The 19,435-nt window shown below is 44.2% G+C and overlaps 1 long non-coding RNA gene across 1 annotated transcript; it reads left to right on the top strand.

The window, feature by feature from the left end:
- Nucleotides 1–4,029: 4,029 nt before the first annotated feature.
- LOC109488836 lies at nucleotides 4,030–6,942 on the top strand. The gene is made up of 3 exons (XR_002141683.2): nucleotides 4,030–4,381; nucleotides 5,187–5,337; nucleotides 6,901–6,942. It is a non-coding gene; the product is annotated as an uncharacterized LOC109488836 (long non-coding RNA).
- The last annotated feature ends 12,493 nt before the right edge of the window (nucleotides 6,943–19,435 follow it).

Genomic DNA, 19,435 nt, shown 5'->3' with positions numbered 1-19,435 from the left:
CCCACCGAGGCTCAGCCCCAGGGATGTTGGGAGTTAGCCACTGCACACCTAATCACTGTGAAAAATATAAACTAGTTATTTTGAATTCATGAAAATGCAAACAACTTTAGTGGTGATACCTGGCGATTATATGGTAAAAACATCTATGTACTTCTTGCCCGTTCCTAGTACGTGGGGGAGGCGAAGATGCGGGAGGTTATGAGACAGTCTTTGGCCATTAAAACCAAGCAAGTTAACCAAGTACGATAATGCAAATAAAACCGTTGTAGTGCTTTGTAACAAGCACCAGAGCCAGCAGGCCAGATTCAAGCTCAGACCCCAATTCGATTCAATTCCCTTGAAAACTCTTACTCAAACGTGCTGATCCACCTTTTGGAATTTTACCTCTGCATTGCCACTAAAAATGTTTCAGGGAAGAACTCAAGTTCGGCCAATAAATCCAAGTTAATGACTTTGGTCTTGAAACCCAGGCATCCAGCTAGTAGTCAGTAAATTAGAGAACAGTAATAAATAAATAAAGAAAATATCTGGAGGAACCCATAACTAACTATTGCAATATAAATTAAAAACAAATTTCACTTCCACCAATCTCAAATTGGCATTTTGGGAATGAAATAATTGAACTTCACAAGCCTTACCTTGTCTGGAACGTGAATCATCCAGCATACTTCGAAGCAGCTGTGAGTTACTATTATTCCCATCGTACGGTGAAAGGAAGTGAAGTATCCTACAGAGGCAGGGTGTCTAACTAACAGCCACGTGGAGAAAGGGGTGATCCTAGAATGCCAGCCAACTAATCTGTGGTTATGGAATCAATCTGCCAAATGATGCAAGATGTAATTAACTAAATGCCATGCACGTGGGGCTGTGCATTAGTAGGCACTCAACAAATTTCATGGAACGAGTGAAAACAAAACCCAAAACAAACAGAAGTTCGACTGTGACCCCCAATCAAAGGTGCCCCACTGAGCCCCTAAAGAAAGAGGGTTTAGAACTGACATCAAAGGAAAAACCTGGAGGGACATGATTTCGGCTCAGGTCCTAGGCTCAGCTCGGGATCTCAGGGTCATGAGATTGAGCCCCGCCTTGGGCTCTGCCCTCAGCCCAAAGTCGGCTTCATTTTCTCTCCCTCTCCCTCTGTCCTTCCCTCTCCTCCCCTCACTCCTCCACTCACAGGTGCTCTTTCTCTCTCTCAAAAAAAAAAAAATTAGTTTGGTGTTTTGCTATGTTTTAATAGCTGTCTTAAACTATATAGCCATTACAATCAGTTATGAAAAAATATCATGCCCATAAATACTCTTGAGCCACACCACTGAATTTGATGGTCACCCAGTGACATTACTCAAACAAATGTTTTGGATATTTCTCTTTGGGCGTTTACATGGTAGTCTACGGGGGGCCTGCCCTTTTTTGTCCTCTTGTCACAAAGAAAGCTGTTCCTTACAACTTGCACCTTGGGATTTGGAACCATGGTAATTTCCTCAAGCTGGCTTGGGGCGGTTAGCCAAAACAGTCTTCCTTGAAGAGCAAACTACCTTGCATTGTGATACAGTGTACTGCTAATCACCTGTGTTCTGATGAACATTTTATAATGAAAACGTCTCATCAGGCCAACAGGTGAGCCACATGATGAAAACAACAAAAAAACAAAAAACACAAAAAACCCACTTAATTCAGCTGTTAGCCAGAAAATTTTGTTTGGTTGGGTGCTTTATTGGGAGGTTTACGGGCACTTTTTATATCTGTTTTTATAGTTTCATAATCAAACGAATTGCTGTTAATTGATTTAGGCGGTTTGGGGGGTGCACATAAAGCCAGCATCAGGAAAAATGACAAAGAGTGTGTGCAGTTTGAGAATGTGAGTGAAGCAGGGAGACTGTTTGCAAAATAACAGGAGCATTTTCAATGGTTAGTCAGCATTTTGTGCTTTTCTCAAGTCTGGTTTTAGTGAAGATTAATCTAGTGGGGATTTACCGGCTCTTAAAGGAAAGCCGTCATAATTTCAGAAACGTGTTGCCTTGCAGGGCTTACCCTGCTGAGTTAGTGCTTCCAGCCTGTCCTTCAGGAAAATGTGCAGCACCAGCAGGGTGCGGGATCCCTGCTGAAGGACAAAGTGAACCCAGGCACAGATGGCTCCAGTCCACGTGGAGAGCCGGCCTATTTTTAATCGGGCAGCTAGGATGTGACCAGTCTATGATTGTGCTTCTATTTGTGGAAACGTACCGCATCAGGGTGAAAGCCTAGATGAGACTTTGCAGCCCTGCTCCTGTCCCGCCCTGACACTGGTCAAGGGACTCCCTGGCGTACTGGGTCCCCGGCTCCATCATTCCCTATTCAGTGGTCGCCTTCCCTAACCATAATCACTTTCCCTAACCTCACACCAAGCCTCAGCCACAGAAAAGGGATCACATGCCCGAGGCTGCTGGGGAGAGGAGAGGAGCCAATGTCCCCGAGACGCCTTTTAAAACCATAAAGTAGACTACAAGAGATGACGAAGAGGAAGAGAATTTTTACAATGAGGATTGGGAAAAGTCATTCCTTCCCGCCCCCTCTCGTCCCCTGCAGCTGCGGGTTGTGCACAAGCACCTGAAAGTCATCTGATCTGCCTTCAAGACCGAGCTGGTCACGCTTGTTGCCGCGGAATTTACCAAGCTGAGGACCAAGCCTCCCATTCTGTCAGGGCCCAGAGGGCACATACTTATTCCTTTGTTTGGCTCATCGGGATAATGAGTTTGCCTGCTCCGAGGGAGGGTCGGCCTTCTTTGGAGGCGAGCTACGGGGCCCTGCGTGAGCAGCGCGTGCTGGCTGGGGCCTCACCGAGGCGCTGGCGAGTCCAAGCCGTGTCCACTCCCAGGAGGACGGACAAACAGTCGAGACCCTGACCCACCGGGAAGGCTTCCAGCGAAGCTAATGGCATGGGAGGCCTGCACTTGCCTGCTGTTCCCATCACTGTGGCAGCCTCTTGGCAGCTCCGACTCCGCCTGTGACAAATAGCTCCCCCGACCCTCCCACGAGGGAGCCTCCACCGTTCGCAACCAGCGAGTCCGGCGGCGGCGGGAGAACCCGAGACGATGCTCGGCGCCACGTGAGCCGCCCCACGCGTGCGCTTGGCCCCCGCGCCCAAGTCCCCGCGTGCTGGCCCTTCTTTCCGATCCGGACATTAAGGAAACTGCCTCCAAATCCAGGAGGGGAGGCGTGCTGTAAACACGGAGCATTGTCCCCAGGCCTCGCTACGGACAGGGTTATCACGTCCCTCCCCGCCATCCGTGTCACCCCACACGGAAGCAGGCTAGCTGCCAGACTGGGTGCCACGCTGGGGGACAGGCGAGGGAAAGGGGCCGGCCTGGAGGCCGCCTGACAGGTTCGTAAATTTGGTTTCTAATTGTATGTATTTCCTTTAAAGAAAAGAGGGGGAGCGGGAGGACACAGAGAGCCACGGAACAGTAAAAGCAATTCCCTTCCTCCAGCCGCCCCCCTCCGCCCGGCGCGCGTGTGGAGCCGCGGCCGCTCCAGAGCCGTCCCGGGCTATTGATCCGCGTGTGGAAATTGGTATTGACTGCCGCCCGGCTCTGTGCACTTGCCCGGCTTTTAAAGACACAGCGGCTCGGTGATTTCACTTTGTACATGACACAGCTCCGAGACGCTGGCGGAAACAAACCAAATACAAATTAAAACTCGGGCTTTGTATCTTGCTCCCCTACGTACCCCAAATGGGAGCCCAAAGGGCTTCCAGACAGATGGTGATAAAAAAATGAAAGCTTGGCGCCCCCTTTCCAGGGAGAGAAAAGGACGGTGTGTGGGTAGTCGGGATTCATCCTGAGAGATGGGGAACGGCTCGGCACAGCCCCAACCTTGCTGCAAATCCTTGGAGGGACAGAAAGCTAAGGAGGGGTGCGGTCTGCACCTCAGAGATGCTGTGCTCGTCCCCTACTGCCACCCTAGAAACTCACCACAAATGGAGGGGGGTAAAACCACACACATTTATTATCTCACAGCTCGATAGGTCGAGGTCCAGTAGGGTCTCACCGGGCTAAAATGAAAGTGTCAGCAGTCTTGGTTCTTTCCAGAGCCTCTCGGGGAGACTCCTGCTTATTGGGGTGGGTGACCGAATGGAGTTCCTTGTGGGTGTCGGACTGAGGTCCTGGTTTGGAGAGGCCACTCACACTCCTGGCCTCGTGGCCTCCTTCTCCATCTTCAACAGCAGCAGTTGGAGGCCGGATCCTTCCTGTGTGGCATCTCCCGCATCCACTTTTTTGCCTTCCCCTTCCATTTTTCAGGACACATGTGATTAGAGTGGGCTGACCAAAATAATCCAGATAATCTCATTTCATCATGGTCCTTCACCTTGACCAGGCCCTCAACGTCCCTTTGGCCACATAAGGTAATGTATCCACAGCAGGTTCTAGGGATGAGGGCATGGGCATGCGTGGGGAGCCGTTATTCAGCCTGGCACTCTCCATGTCTATTTTAGGGCAGTCCAGCAGAAATTGAAAAGAAGCTAGCATTTGATTTTAATAATGGACAGCAGTGCCACTCCTGCATTGCCCGTGAGCACCTCCACAATGGCTGTAGACTCAAAGAACAGACAGAACCATCCAGCTACTTTTAATACCATGTTCTAGTATCAACCCTGTCTTCCCAAAGGCTAACTTGGAAAAAAGAGGTGCTATGCCTATTGACTAGTATGCTAGCTAGACTCTTGAATACCACACCCACACAACATAGTCGAGTTCTCCCAGAAGCACTCAGTTTAGAGGAGAGATGAACATGGGATGGACAACTAAGGTGAGCCTGGGTGGCCGCTGAGTTCTGTGTAAGAGAGCCTGAGACCTCAGCAACTAGCAGACGTGTCTAAGTGCCTTCCCAGCACCTCCTTCAGGGGCAGACCCTTCCAGTCCTACTTTACAGATTGTTACGGATTAGAAATGAGGTCATCTCATGGTGGCTGAGAGAAGCATGATGCTAGGGTCAATCACATCCTGACTCCTGCGCCCCATGAAACATCGAGTACCCTGGGCAGAGATTTTTCACTGGCCCAGATTCATTTAGATATTCCTGAAATCCTCCCCTCTGTGTTCTGGAGGGGACCGTTGTGCTGTAACCTCTGCTCTACTCTAAACCCGGCCCGGGGAGAGTCTGTTTCACTCTTGCTTATGACCACAGACAAACTCATCATCTGTTTTCAGTCTGCTGCAGGCTGAGGGCCCCTTGGCGGAGAGTCTTCTGCCAGCCTGAATGGCTAATTGAGACCTTCCTATGCTGAGCTGGTGCAGATGGCCGTGAATGCAACACTGTTAGACAAGGAGGGAAGGGAAGGCGTCATGAATATTTCAACAGGTAAAAGTAAATATTAATGAAACAATTGTATCTTTAAATGGTTAAATTACTTTCCATGCTCCACTCCGTTCTCATTTCATGATGGCACTCAGGTGCCCACACACACACACACACACACACACACACAAATTAGACATTTTTCATCTGTGGTAGTTGTTTCCAATTTGATCTTTTTAATGTGAGAATCCCCCCTATGCTTAATCAAAGCCTTCCTGCACTTATTCCTGAAGTTGAAAAAGCATGGTTCTGCCCGGAATATATAGTTTGCAACTTGCTGGAATTCCAATGACACGCCTGAGTCTTGTCTCCTCCGATTTCATGGCACAAAGCCATGCATGCCATCGGGAGGCAGGAAACCTTAACTCGAGTTCATGTGTGGTAATTGCTTTATTCTGCATGAACTCGTCCTAATTCCCCCCAAAACAAGGGAGGAACTGAATTTTGCAATTTTAATGACCACATTATTTACTCCTCTGCCATTACCTGGTAAACTGCCTAGAATGTCTTTGGATATATCTTCCTTGGCTTATATTCCTTTGTGTTAATTTTCAACAGACACGTCACTGGCTTTTCTACACTTATGTTTCGATATCATCTCATTCGGCATTGTCTTTCCATCTTAACATTTCTGGGAAGTTTGATTCTGTCCAAATTGTGTCTCCTTAGACTTGTTCTGTCTGTTGTTCACCTTCTATTTCCCACTGGAGAATTCAGCCTTCGCTCTTTTCTTCCAATGTTCTCGCATCTGCCTGAATCCTACACTTTCATTTTCTAATTCATTTTGAACTTGAGATAGAGACCTTTTATGCTTCTTTGTTTGGTTTCTTAATGTCCGGTGGAATCCTCTCCCCTTAAGTTTGAGGGGATGTCCGAGAACTTCCTATCGTGACTCTAAACCGTATCTTCTCTCTTCCCCCCACCTCCCTGGAACACTGATTCTCACGGTGGTCTTTTCCCACCTTTTACATGCATCACTCTACCACCTAAAACTAAATTCCTGATTTTCTTTTGTGATCAAGTGACTTAACGGTCTTCCGGCCACTCCCCTGTCCGCTCAGTCCAGGGACTGTGCTAGCTAGCAGCCATACCCTGTCCTCCAGCAACCACAGAGTAATGAAATCAGAGAGGAGAAAGGTCTCTTGCTTGGGCAAATCCAATCCATTTTAAGGCCAATGTTTGATGAGATTTTGAATCTTCTCTGCAAAGAATTTTCTCCAAATTCTATAAACATATTTTATAGACCATCCAAAATTTACATCAATCTTATTTTCAAAATGTTATACATTATATATACATATATGCACATGCATGTCTGTCTGCATATAATACACATATTTGTAATATATACTGTATGTATAAAATATATCTGTATAATAAAGCAGTTAGCTCTGTTTGAGCCCTTGTGAGCCACAGCAGCCATTCATAGGTTCAAGAGCAGCATTCTAGAAGGAGGGAAGAAGTGGAGAGAAAGCTTCTCATTTGTCTTCCCGTTTTGCAGAAAAGCAAACTCCTTGTCACAAGGTTCCTAACTTAGTCCTTAACCTGTGTTCCTCGTCTCTACAGGTTCCTCTCATGGCTATCACTCCCCACATCTCGGACCAGACCAACTAACTAACTAACACTAACAACGGTCACAAAAATAAAAAGCAAACAAGTTTGGCTAACAGTTGTTAACACACGAATAGTTTGGCTTCAAAGAAGTCACTTGAATTTTCTGGGTTTCATTGTCTTCATCCATAAAAATAAAAGGATTAGACATCAGCATGTGATCAAGGATTTTAAAACTAGGAAATTCTCTTTGAACAAACTCGGACACAGAAACCTCCTCTGTAAAATCGGGAGAAGTGGAAACTGTCCGGTGCACAACAGAGATCACAACGTTGCTTCCCAGTCAGCTCCACCATCACCCCGCTGCAGCCCCCGAGCAAGCATATTCCACAAAAGCCCCTGGACCACAGTCAACAGAGCCACTTTCAACATTCGGCATTTCTGTGAAAACAATAAAGCTTGGAAACAATGACATACACACGTTTACAGACAGACTTCACTTTACAGAAGAGAAGTCCTGGCAAGTTATTTCGAAACGGATCCTATTTTTCCTATTGAAATAACATGACATTTCAGAATCGTTGGATCTTCAGTTGATCTGATTGATCTTCCTTTGGCAGCAGCATCTACTATTCTGGCTTTCTGACTACTTGTTTCTTCCCCCTCCTGCTTTCTTCTGCATACCCGTCATCGTTCAACACCCACTTGGTGCCCCACACCGTGCCAGGTGCTTTATATCATGTAAGTTTCTCTCAAGTTGTTCGTTTGACCTTAAAGGGGAAATGACACTCGATTTTCACTGCAGGTGGACAACTACTTGAGTAAATGAACCCCGTGTCTCATCTTTTAATAAAGTAAAAAGAATTTAATCCTTACGAGGGAAAAATAAGACTAATTATCTCCTGAAGTGTCTATTTGTTCGGTGTGAATGAAAAGATCATGTCTGTGCTTTGCAACAGAGTTTCAATGTTTTCTGCCTTAGGAGTGAGTTTAACATGTATCCACATTATCCTCACCACTTCTGCCCTGTCTTATGTGATAGGATAAAACTACTCCTTTGAGTTACTTTCGCTGTTTATTTCTGCATTAAACAAGGAACTGAATCAGGTGATACTAAGTCATTTAAAACATGGTGCCTGGCTTCAAGGAGCTCCCAGTCCATAGGTAAGATACATAAAACTGTAATTATTTTGAAGCATCATCAGTATAATAGTGGTGTGAACACACCTACCAGGGAAACAGAGGAGGCAGAAATTCAGTTTGTCTTAGAGAAAGCAGGGCCCAGGGAAGTTGCATGGAGAAGTGACATTTGAGCTAGAAGATGGGTAGGAATTAACTGCATGATCTTGGCAAGGGGAATAGTGTGTCCAAAGGCACAGAGGCTCTACGGAACAAGGCATGATTATTAAGACCCATGGTCAGAGCACAGAGTTTGTAGCACACAGCCATGGACCGTAAGGAAAAAATATTACAGGTGGATTGTAAATATGTATCTTACCTTATTCTAGTCTATACTCAATGAGGAAGATTTTTAATCAAGGAAATGGCATAAATATATGTGTATTTTGAATAGCCCTGATATGAGACATTTTAGAGATAAAATGTATAGCTTCTAGTGACATAGTAGAGCCATGAAGAAAAGAAGGTAGTCAAAGAAAATGCTAGAATGGTAGCTTGGATGACTGGGTAGATAGTGATGCCATCAGAGATTGAGGAATCCCAAAGGGAGAACTCATTTTTATAGTTAATTGAGGGGAGTAGAGTGGAGAGAGGCTAGCCAAAGTAATGGATTTGCCTTTAAATATATCTTTAGAAATGCCTACAATCTATATACAAAATTATATATAAAGTATGTAATTTACATATAAATTCTATTACATAATTTACATATTAAAATAATACAAATTTATTATGTAATAAATTATATTAATATATATGCCTATAATAGATATTATACATACAACATGTAAAATATGTTCAGACTGAAGTGTGCAAAAGTGTCTGTTCATACCTTATGGGATGTATTTGAACAGAGTCAAGCAATGCCCAGAGGAAGTGAGATCTGGATTTAGTGGGAAGGAGCTGTTCTCCAGTGCGAGTACTGGCGACAGGACTGGTCGCCATAGAGACCACGCGGGAACTCAGAGCTTGGCAAGGTGGACCAAGGTGCCTGTAAGAAATCAAGCTACAGGGAATCTGGGGCTGCAGCCGGGAGGTCAGGTGGCATTAATGCAGAGCCAGGGGCCCCGGCAGGGCTGGGGCGGGGACCGGCAAAGAGAGTGAGACATCATACCTAGTTTACAGGATGGTCTTGAGAATTCAATGAGATAAGAAAAGCAAGGAACGTGGCATGTACACTCGTTCCATAAACACGAGTTCATCTGAGCCTTTTAAAGATGTGCCGTAGCCCTCCAACGAGAGGCACGACCACGATCGTGTCATTCTTAGCAAGTGAGCCTTTGTAGTTTCTGTTACCCAGAAAGTCCCTTAATATAATTCTGCGCAGAAATTATTCATTAAGTCACACATTCTTCATAGGAGGCAACATCCTGAAATAGAACATGTCGGATTCCCCAGCGACCATCCTGTTTGTACCTACCATCTTATTCTGGGCGCTGCTAACTCCCCGCCCCGTGTCCGACAATAACTTGGCATCCTGCCACGTGTCATTTTTTTTTACAATGGGTACTCAAAATAAGTCATTTCTAATAAATAATTTTAATAACCAATTTAATGTAACAATTAAATAATTTAATAAATAATTTTAAGTACATAAATAAATAAGTAAAGACTTCTCTCTAAAACAGAACATGGTAGAGAAAGCTTGTGCAATTCTTTCTGCTGCCGTCCATTCCCTGTTCCTCTTCCCTCACCTTCCACTCTCAGCAAAGATCTGCGGCGGAAGCCCATACCGAGAATGAGATTTCTCACATCCCAATCACATACGGGTATTATATTTTTTAAAAGATTTATTCATGTATTTGAGAGAGAGAGCGTGAGCAGGGGGAGGAGCAGAGGAAGAGAGAGAAACTCCAGCAGACTCCCCACGGAGCACGGAGCCCAAAGCGGGGCTCAATCCCATGACCCGACATCATGACCTGAGCTGAAATCAAGAGTCAGGTACTTTACTGACTGAGCCACCTCGGCACCCCCCTATGGGGTATTAAATGTGACTTTCCTGATGTCACAAAGGTTCTACTGTGTTCTGTAAGTTCTGCTTAATTAAAAAGTCAGGCTTCCTCAGTAACTTGTCCAAAAGATTTCTGACAAAATGGCTACATTTTAAAGTTTCAGTACCAAAATGGATAATATTCAACTATCAAAATGTGTTAATTCAAAATAACTCATCATCCAGTTATGATACACAAATTTAACATTACCATACATGTAGAGACAATTTGTTTTTCCATAGGATCTCAGGTTTTATGAGTGGTAAAGAAAGTATGGTTCACATGACTTACGTACGTTTTAGAGAAAAGTTTGCAAGAGTGCATTTTTCACATTGAGAAACCTCTATCTTATTCCCAGATATTAGTTCCCTCTCATTGCATAATTTACTACAAAATTAAATACTTGTTCTTAATATTTACTTAATAAATAACTTTAGAATTTCTTCTTAAATACCTAAATGTCACTATATTATGCCAAAATTCTGCCACTATATCTTAAGAAAATATGAAAGAGGTTTATTGAGTTTTGATTTTCACAAGAAAAAAAGAAATAAAAATTTAGTTGCTAAAAAAGTAAGATAGCCCTCTAAATGCATTCTACTTGTGAAAAACAAAACAAATAATACAAGACCAAGGATCATACAATTAAAACGTTTTTTTATTCCTGGACAGGCTTTTTGGCAGGTTGGAAAAAAAAAAAAAAAAGAAAGTCCTGCCAATGAGCATTGCCTCTCTCTCTCTCTCTATATATATATGAATATAAATGTGAATGACATCATACATATACTTATATTCATGTACACACACATACACACACATACATACAAATATATAAATAAGGATCTGGATTAAATGTTTCAAGATGCATTTCTAAATGGCTTACTGGTCCAAGGTACGGCTGATGCAATTATGCAAGTACATATGATGATAGAAAAATAGATTTTATCCTAAAATATATCCTGATATTAGACGCAACATAATAAAAAGTCAACATTGTTCTCACTTTGCAGAATGAGGTGTCTTTAAAGCTCACCAAAGTCACATGGGCACGTTATCTATCACTGTTCTCCCCTTTTAGAGACAGAAACAGATGTACAGAAATCATATGACATCTTAAAGACTATATCAGTCTCCAGCTGTCTTATCCAATACTCTGTCTAATAACTGGAAGAATAGATGCTTAGAACCACTTTCCCCCTCCCTCCTCTTTGTTTCATCCCTCTCTCTCTACTGTTGAAGAGAGCAAGCAATGACTTGGGTTTTCTAATACCCTAACTCGAATCATTTGCTAAAATGATGTTATGGTTCATGGAATTGCTAAGTTAATTGGATTTTGACTCCACTTAAATTATTTTTAGGAGACCAATCTCTTGGTCAAAGAGAAAACAAGTAAGTAGTCTCCAGAACTACAACTCAGATATTTAAGTGACATCATAACACAGAGTCAGCAGATTATTCAAAGATAACACGTTGATAACTGTTCCTTAATTTATTGATTATGGATGCATTGACCTTATGGGAAAATACAACAGATATGCCTGTGAAATGCATCCAAAACTGACGAGGCAAATACAGCAATAAGAAGACAATGGCTGTGTCTACGTATTGAAAAAAACACCAGATCCCAAAATGACAAATTTTAGCTAGCTGCCTTCACAAAAGAATTGACTGCCAGGTCTGTTCAACTCTATTATGTATGGAAAATGGTCTTTCTAAAAATAAAAAATTTTTTTTAAAAAGACCTACAAGCAGTTTAAATTCTATGTACATCAACAACCCTGATAAAAGGACCAGGATTTCTGGGGTGCCTAGGTGGCTCAGTCGATTAAGCATCTGACTCTTGATCTCAGCTTGGGTCTTGATCTCGGGGGCATGAGTTTGGGCCCCATGTTGGGCCCCAGACTGGGCATGGAGCCTGCTTTAAAAAAAAAAGAAAAAGAAAAAGAACGAGCATTTTTTTATAAGCTTAGCATTTAAGAGAAATGGTGTGATGACGGTGTTTATTAGCATGAATAATAAATTTCACGAGAGTAGATGATCAAAAGCTGATATTAAAGAACAGACTATTATTTGAATTAGCCCTAAAAGAAGGACATAGCATGAGAATAAAAATTAAGTACAGATGTGGGGAGTTTAATGGGCAATGTATAAAATGCACTAAAAGAAGAAATGACAAGGGAGCAGGAAGGCTGGCTAGGGAGCCACTTTAATGGTCCCAGACCTGGTGGCAGCCACTGTAATAGTCCAACAAGCAGTCACAGGAGCTTACAGTGAAGTGTCAGAGTGCAGGGATGGAGAGCTGGAGGCAGGGGTGGAGAGAGGGCAGGTAGAGAGAGGTTGTGGAGGCAAAATTGCCAAGAACTGGAATCTAATTGGGTTCAGGAGGTGAGAGAGAGAGGAAAGTATCGAAGATGACCAAGAATTTTACAATTTAAGAAAGATCAAATCAAATGTTTGGGGCCTAAGAAAGCCCTCACTCAGCGTTCACCTGGTACAATCTAGTATCACAAAGGTGAAATTTAAGTCCCAGAGAGTTTAGGTAATCCACTCAAGGTCACACAGCTATTGGTGACAGAGTTAGACCAGAATCCCAAAATGTTCATATACACTCATCAAAGGTTGGAAAAGTTATCGAGAGAAATAACCAGCCTGAGGGAGAGCACACTGAATAACAAAATAAAGGTGAAGATAGTAAGAGCCATGAGGAGAAACGATTTCACTTAGCGCATGCCCACAACAAACCCAGCCATGCAGCAACTCTACCGCCTTAGGCTCCTTTCTGGAAGCACCCTGATACACGTCCTGTTATCATCCCCATTCACAGGTCTGAGGATGGAGACTTACAGAGGTTAAATAACCTTCCCCAAATCGTAAAGCTGGTACATACCCAGACACTCTGGCTCCAAGAAGTATGCATTCTTACCCACCTTGTGTCTTACTGATTTGAAGGGCCCCTGCGACATCCAAATAGAGACAGCCAACAAGTCATTATAAAGTAGGTACCATGTTTGGGATGGAGGTTCAGACTGAAGACATAAAAGGCCCATGTGGGAGCCATGGAAACACATGAGAGTATAACAGAAGGAAGAGAAGGAAAAGGAAAGGAGCCGACAGCATGTTCTTGACATGTGCTGCATTTCAGAGCAGGAGAAGAAAGCGGACTCAGAGGAAGAACAGTCGCAAAGACAGGACAGGAAGCAAAGAGTAGCATAATGGAGACCTGCAGACTGGGGGGTTGTTTTCATTTTAATTCTCCTCATTGAAGGCCCCCAAGCAGAGCTGAGGATAAGGTAGGCAAAGAAGCTTGTCCTGGCACAAAAACATTTCCAGCTCAAGAGGGCTTGTTTACCCAGAAGTTGCATCTCTGCTACTGACCATGTCTGCTAAATTCTTAGATCCCTTTTTGGCCTGATCCTTGGATTCCAAATTTTCCTCAACCTGTGGGTCCACTTTACCTCATCTTGTGTTGTCCTTCTAGCTACAACCCCTGAGACCCATCAGCTCAGATGGATCCATCCAGGCCTGATCCTTGATATCACCTGTCAACGATTGTTTAATTTCAAGAAACAGCAGTGATCTGAAGCAAGCTTAAGGAAAAGGAATGTCCTTTCATTAAGGGCTGTCCCATTACTCAAGGCAAGGAAAAGGAGCAAGGCCACAAAAAGAGCTGGTACAGGAAAATGACACAAAGGCACACACGTTCTCTCGTTCTCTCTCCCTCTCTCTCTCCCTCTCTCTCTCTTCCTCTCTCTCTTTTCAAATGGTTCAGTCCCTTACCTGTGTTGTGAACCTGCTTTATACTGTATCTACTATTGCTTGGTCATCATGCCCTCTGGCCATAAGGGCCATCCAAGGACCTCCAGTCTGTACGTTCTTGCAATCTAGGGGGCCACCCCAAACAAATATACTTTTCGATATAATGGATTCAATATGATGGTCTCAAATTTGCTTTCACACCATTCCTGTGTGACTTCCATCCTGAGCACTCCATGGAAAGTGCTCTCATTAAAGTCACTAATGATTTTTGTCACTAAACCCAGTAGAATATTTTCAGCCTTCACCTTATGTGGCCCATCAGGAGCATGTAACTGTTGACCGAATCGTCTTTCTCAAAAGTCTTACTTTTCATGGCTCAAGGGACAGAACACCCTCTGGGAATTACTCTTCCCCTCTGGCTCCCCTTGAATGAACACCGAGATTTGGGGTTCTCGAGTTTCGGTGCTCAGTTACTTCCTCTCACGGCAGACTTATCCATAGAGCACTCATATATACGCTGATGGTTCCAGACTCGAGCCTGGAGCACTCCTGTAAACCCAACAATTACACTCTTGACATTTCCCTCTGGACATCTCTCAGTCAATGGTGTGCTGGAGCTGGGCTCCACTGGCTCATGAGAGCCCACCGTCAGCATCTCTTCCCAACTCCATGTTCAGGGTCATCCTATGGCTAGGCTGAAATCCACCAAGATGAGAGTTTTTACACTATGGCAATTGGCAAATGCTACAAATCCAGGGGATTTTTCTTCTTTTTGGAGAGCCAGTTGCTAATTATTTACAAAACACCACTCTTGGGACTTCACAAATTTAATAGTTCAGAACTAAGCCTGCACTGTCCCTCCTTCACCCAACTGAGTTCTCTTGCAGTGAACCCCATTTTGTGGCTGTGGCCACCAGAAGTCCAGCTCATAGTTAAGCATGCAATCTCCTCTTCTGTAATCTCAGCACCAATACCTCCTCAGTTTCACTTCCTAAATGTCCCTCGATTCTATCCATTTCTATACACGTCTCCCTTGCCACGGCCACTGTTTGAAATTCCCTCAAACTAGTGGTCTACTCAATGTTTTCCCAAAGTCCAAACTCTTTCTGCTCCATGAGGTAGCCAGTATGTTTAAGAACACAATTCTGATCATGTCGCTCTCTTTCGTGATTTCCCATTGTTTTCGGATAAAGATCAAACTCCTCACCATGACCTGAGGTCTTTCCTGGCTCATCTCTGCCTTCCTCTCCCGTCTCACATCCAACTCCCCTTCTCTCCACACACGACTTCTTTCACGTCATTACTTGCTCTGTGTTCCTGCCATGCTCAGGGCCACACACACTATTCCTTCTGCCTCTTTCTTCTCTCCCTCCCCCCCCCGCATCTAATAAACTCCTATTCATCCTTCAAATCTCAGCTTGATGTTACTTCTCCAAGAAAACGTCTTTGACCACTCAGATTCACTCTCACGTCTTCATTACACACTCACAGAGCAATTCCTATCTCCCCTGTACTCTTCACACCAACATATACCCAGGAGGGCAGGTAGTGGGTCCATCTTGTTCAACGTTCTATTCTCAATGGCAAACACAGTAACTTACACATTTAATAGAGGCTTGGTAAATATTCAATAAATAAATACATTTTCAGTGAAAGAAGGCCACGTTTTTACTCTTCTGCTCGCTTATAGAGAATACTCCATCAAGTTCCCTGGGCCAAATTTTAGATCTGAGGCTAGGCAGCAGAGATAGTGTCAGTGTAAATGTTCCCTACCCCTAAAATAAAAGTGGTATAAGAATAGCAGACATAGAGCCGCCATAACCACCTGTACACCCAGAAGAACAGGATTAAATGGATCATTCAATTAATGGTAGATTTGACAATGGAAGTGCCAGAAATAACACTGAACTCCTGGCCAAAAACATGGTAACAGGAGAGAATAAGGAGTCACACCAGAACCACATTCAAATAACCAGAAATATTTCCATTTCTTACTCCTGTAAGATGCCTCAGAAAGAAAAAAACTCAAAATAGAATGTCACAGGGCAATTCTAGAAAAATAGTCCACCTTTCAATCCAGATGAGTACCTTTATAACATTCCCCAGGATCATTCCGGAAATATAAAATCCAGAGAGGTTCTGGAAGGATTTGACAGGGTTACTCAGAGTGTGAGTTATCTCAATCCCTGTGGATCGTGGCAGCACCCCTCCCTGACTGCTGATATTTCTCTCCAGAGTTTTCTAGAATCCAATCTACCCCATCACTGTCAGTGATTTTTGAATGTGTAAATGAAATAATACTAATACTGATAACACCAACCATCATAACTTCTATTTTTCCTAGTAGACGAAAACCCTTCTAACTATTTTTACATCCAACCACACATTTCATCCTCACAATAGCCTAGTGACACATACTACTATTATTCCAATTTTACAGATGAGTAAATATGCATAAAGAGGTTGTCATTGACTCAAGGTCACTCAGTTTCCCAAGTTTGCACCATTCCAGATGAAGCCAAAATCTAAACCCAGGCACGCCAATTGCAGAGCCCAGATATTTGGTCTTACACTATGGGACCTCATCTCTGTTAGAAGTTATTCTAGAATCAAATGGAGGCTTATCTGATCAGCCTGTACATTTATAAACATGAGGAGGAAAGCGAGGATCTTTCAACCCGACAACTTTTGCGTTATAACCTGGCATAGCCTGTTTGGTTGAAGGCTATCATCCCCCGATCGTTCCTGTCTCTCCCCGTGCTCCATTCTCCATCCCCCTGATGTTCGAGTCTCCTGTTAAAGTGGGTGGAAATCCAATGCTCAGACACACAGAAAAATATGGCTGCGCTACCCACTGGATGCTTGGACAGAAATGGCGGGAGAAGGGGAAAACTGATGCCACGGGAAGCCAAGGAGCTCCTCTCCTGACACCTCATGGCAGGACAAGGCAAGTGTAGCCAGTGGTTGGCAGCCCCTTCTTTCCCTGACTTGAATCATTTCAGGAGTGAACTACACGTATTCTTAAAATATCCACTGAGGGGTGAAAAGAGTGGCATGATCTTATGGGAGTCAGAAAGGTCTCTGCTTTTCTCATGCATTTTTTTAAAAAGATTTTATTTATTTATTTGACAGAGACAGCCAGCGAGAGAGGGAACACAAGCAGGGGGAGTGGGAGAGAAAGAAGCAGGCTCATAGCGGAGGAGCCTGATGTGGGGCTCGATCCCAGAATGCCGGGATCACGCCCTGAGCCAAAGGCAGACACTTAACAACTGTGCCACCCAGGCGCCCCTTCTCATGCATTTTTAAGTCGGTCTGGCTGTCTCTGGAGTCGTCCCTTTTGCCAAAATGTTTATGTGTTTTGAAGAAAATGATATGAGTTCGGCTTTGTAGTTTCGCTAAACATTTAAAAGCATAAAATAGAGTCTTTTAAAGATGTAACTGTAACTGAAATGCCTGGGGAGGAGAAGCAGCAGAAATGGCTAGAGGAGGCATGCTCCAAAGCTCTGAGCCTGATGTTGTGTCTGAAGGAGGATCAGAAGAACTGTTAACTGGAGTTAACAAAAACATATTTACAGAAGCAGCAACATGTAAGATGCCGAGCTCCACACCATTAGTTAGGTACGATACTTGCTGACTTTCTTTTCAAATGCGTTTTTGATAATAGCTACAGGGTTGGCAAAGGTGGCCGTCACTTCCAGGTCCGCATGCGTGAGAACTGCACACACCTGTGAACCTAGCCACCTCATCAGACGTGCCTGTGGACGGAATGCACCAGAAGACCTGTTGGTCTCGGAATCCCATCCATGACACAGTTCCACATTTTCAGGACTAAGGCTGCAGTGCTTTTCAAGGAAATTTCTAGTAAGAAATCTGGTTAAGGAGCAGGTTTTCTCATCTTCTGATTCAGTGAGAACAACGTGCCCACCCACTATTCAGCTTTAAGGCAAAAGCCAATGGCTTTGTAAGGCCTAGGCCTCCAGGTCACAAGCCTTCCCAGAATGCTCCATTTTCCCATTTCATGTGTTCCTCATTTTTGAAGCAAAACTTCCAGCCCCTCATGTCTCGGCCACCTGCTCCCAGGAAGAGACTGGCCTTCCTCTTCATCTGATGTGCTTGCGGTGGTGAAGACGGATGCAGACAGGGCCCCCTCTCATTCCCGCGTTTCCTCTGACTACCTCCCTTCGCTGCCTTGGGCTTGTCAGTTCCTTTCTCTCTACACTGCATCTCTTTTAGTTCCAAAAATAGATCATTCAATTTAGGAAGAACAATTAACTGGGATGAAAAAAAAATTCTGAAGTATGGGGAGGCATTTCAGCTTCTCTATCAGGCACGAAGTAACTGGCACTGCCACGGCCGTGTCTTTACTGGGGAATTCTGTTTCCTTCCTCCGTGTGAGCTCCAGGAAAATCATGGACCCAGAAAGGTCAGACTCAGTTTCTCCAGTTCCACGGCCCCACCCTGGGGAGCTCCAAACACATCACAGAACAGTGACACAAAGAACAGCCTCTGGTCCTGTGATTTCACTAGTGTTTGCCCTAGATTTGCCCGAGAAAGAGATCTGGGATGGTTGGCATGACTTCTTACCCACAGATACTTACTATCTTCCACTGCATTGACCTGTCCCTTGAAAACTAATCTCTCCAGAGCATTCTAATAGCTCCAAGGGAATTTTCATTCAAACCTACAGTCATCTTAGGGCAAAGTTTCTCGAAGTATGATCTTTAGAAACCCCTGAATCAGGATCGTGTGGCATCTTTGTCAAAAAGGCAGATTCCCAGCCCACTTCGCAGACAGAATATCTGGGTGACGCTAATGTGCACTAATGTTCGAGAAATGCTAACAAGGATTCTCCATGAAGAGATAACCAAGTTTAGGGAGTCTGGGTGGCTCAGTTGTTAAGTGTCTGCCTTTGGCTCAGGTTATGATCCCAGGGTCTTGGGATCGAGCCCCATGTCGGGCTCCCTGCTCCATGGGGAGTCTGCTTCTCCCTCTCCCTCTCCCTCTGCCTCTCTCTGTCTCTCATGAATAAATACAATCTTAAAAAGAAGACACAACCAAGTTTTAAAAGCTAAAGAGCTTCTAGAGTAGTGGTTCTCGACTGAGGTAATCTTGCCTTCGAGGGTGTCACAACTGGAAATGTGTGGGTCCTACTGGCATCTGGTAGCTAGAGACCAGCGATGGTGCCAAGTGTCCTCCAAGTACAAGACAGTGACCCACAACAAAGCCTGATCCAGCCCAAAATGCCAATGGTGCTGACAGTGAGCAACCCTGCTAGAGACAGATGGGTCATCTCTGATACCAACGTGGAATTCCCAATTGCTACACCAAAAATCCCAAGAGTTTTTTCAAGATTATTTATTTATTTGACACAGAGATAACAAGCGGGGATGCGGGGGGGAAAGGGAGAAGGAGAAGCAGACTCCCCACTGAACAGAGAGCCCGACGCAGGACTCGATCCCAGGATCCTAGGATCATGACCTGAGCCAAAGGCAGACGCTTAACCGACTGAGCCACCCAGGCTCCCCAAGAAGAATGTTTCTCAAACTGTAAATCACTAAATCAGTTTAGCGTGGCTTATGGCCAGCATTATTTTTTGAAGTGGAGTGAGATGGAAGAGAATAGAA

Source organism: Ailuropoda melanoleuca, chromosome 8, assembly GCF_002007445.2.
Source record: "Ailuropoda melanoleuca isolate Jingjing chromosome 8, ASM200744v2, whole genome shotgun sequence".
In the NCBI taxonomy this organism is placed as follows: Eukaryota; Metazoa; Chordata; class Mammalia; order Carnivora; family Ursidae; genus Ailuropoda; species Ailuropoda melanoleuca.
The sequence above is the reverse complement of the archived record's forward strand: the minus strand, read 5'-3'. Positions and strand labels throughout refer to the sequence as shown.